The sequence below is a fragment of the Haplochromis burtoni genome, unplaced genomic scaffold (genome assembly GCF_018398535.1).
Source record: "Haplochromis burtoni strain Fernald_Lab_line unplaced genomic scaffold, NCSU_Asbu1 Contig_1629, whole genome shotgun sequence".
Lineage (NCBI taxonomy): Eukaryota > Metazoa > Chordata > Actinopteri > Cichliformes > Cichlidae > Haplochromis > Haplochromis burtoni.
Genome location: NW_024583990.1, coordinates 14,402 through 16,475, shown reverse-complemented (window position 1 = coordinate 16,475; position 2,074 = coordinate 14,402). Strand labels below are relative to the sequence as shown.

The following is a 2,074-nucleotide window of genomic DNA, read 5'->3' as shown; positions in this document are numbered from 1 at the left end:
TGTCTCAGTCAGATGGCAGCACAGGCCATGATTGAACCTGCAGTCAGATTAACCTCGGTGCTACTTACCAACACTCACTTTTCCTAAATCAGCTAAACTAACTTCTGCTTTCAGGTTACATCACACCTGTCACCGTCATCATACTATTATATTATCAGTAGCATTGTTCACTTTTGGTATTTCAACAAAAACAAACAAAAAATTTCCTTCATAGATTTATAGACTGTTAAAGAAAACCTCCTGATATAAACATGAGACTTTGAATGACGTGTTTTGAATTCTTGGATATTTTCATTTGTAAAACTTTCTCAGAGCTCCAGAAACTGATTAATATATGAGGGACTTCCTGGTTTAAAGACTCTAGGTCAGGGAGAGGAGTTCCACCAGAGGGCGCTATAATGCACACAGTCTGGAACGTTTGAATTCAGGTTTCTTGGGAAAGAGTTTATACATATACACCGATTAGGTATAAGATTACAATCAAATGACTAATATTGTGTTTTTTTCTTTTCTGCTCAATTTATTTAGAAGCTGCTTTTCTGTTTTCTCAGGTGTCCTGCTGGATCAGTGCCAAACAGCAAACATCCTTCCTGTTCATGAAACACAGTGAAACACCAGATTATTATCTGCACAATCATTTAAAGCACTTGTAGAAAATGTCTGACAGACCAGAACTAATGATCAGTTCAGATAGGCCGTTTTCTTCAGCTTAGTGCGGTACTGTGGTGAAGTTTACAGTGATGCATTATCAGTTAAAAAAAGTGTAGCAGCTGTAAATTTATATTAACCGTGTGATGGTGTTTAGCTTCACTATCAGAGGCTAATTTAAACCTGACTATGGTGGAAAATCAGTGATTACAGCACCTATAAACATCTGTTTATATCATGTTGAATTCAGTCGTGTGTGTCGCACAGTGTTTCATACATCTTGTGACAAACAGTGTCACTAAAACATCCGTGGTCTGTGCGGATCATTCCCCGTCAGACAGCAGAGGAAACAAAATCAGCCTGAATCAAGAAGCTGCTTTCAGCACAGAACAAAGATGAGGTCACACGGCTCCAAAAAGTCAAATTATAGTTTTAAAATAGCGATTTTTTTCCTGAATTAACAGAGTTTCTTAAACTCACAGCACAGGTAACAGGTTAAAAAAAATTCAAGGTTTCATTTGGTACAATCGTAGTGCTGATGTACTGTCATCTGACAGCGACGGGCCAGTGGCGCAATGGATAACGCAAAATCGTAGTGCTGATGTACTGATATCTGACAGCGACGGGCCAGTGGCGCAATGGATAACGCGTCTGACTACGGATCAGAAGATTCTAGGTTCGACTCCTGGCTGGCTCGAAAACATTTTAGGGCACGGAGTGGTAGAGTGGTCAGCCCGTGATCGAAGGTCGGGGGTCATCATCCAATGAACTGCTACCCTGAGGTACCCCAGAGCACGGTACCATCTCTACACACTGCTCCCTGGTGCTCCTGCTTAGTGGCTGCCCACTGAGTGAAAGGCACAATGGTAGAGAGTAATTTCCCCACCGGGACTGATAAAGTATACATTGCTATAATTAATGAAGGCTTGTGTGGTCACACCCACACTGCAAGTATTTGCTGTCTTTCACTTTTTATTTATTTTTCTTTTTTTAAAGAAAATCTTTAACTTACATCAAAAGTCCTGCAGTAACATATCAACTGTGTGTCACGGGAGGTTGCTAAAGCTCCACATTTGATTTGGCAGTTTTAAACTAAATACCCATCCTGACACAATCCCAGAGAGGTTAGTGTCTATAGCTGGAATCAAACCAGCAACCTTTCATTTGCCAAGCATGAAGCCACATTTATATTAAGTTATTATAAGCAAAACAAAATAATTATATGAAATGCCATTTAATTATTTTGCAAACAGCATCTGTTTACAAAGAAAGGTGCTCTGATGCTTCCTGTCAGCAGAATGGACCAATCAAGTTTCTGAAACCAACCAGAGGAAATCTGCTGCTGGTGCTGAATAAAGTTCCTCATATGTTACTGTTACTACATCTACACCAAAACAACAAGCTGAGAGCAGAGGGTGGAGGAGTA

General features: G+C 40.1%; 1 non-coding gene across 1 annotated transcript; it reads left to right on the top strand.

Annotated features, from left to right (window-relative positions):
- The first annotated feature begins 1,272 nt into the window (after positions 1–1,272).
- trnar-acg lies at positions 1,273–1,345 on the top strand. The gene has a single exon. It is a non-coding gene; the product is annotated as a tRNA-Arg (tRNA).
- The last annotated feature ends 729 nt before the right edge of the window (positions 1,346–2,074 follow it).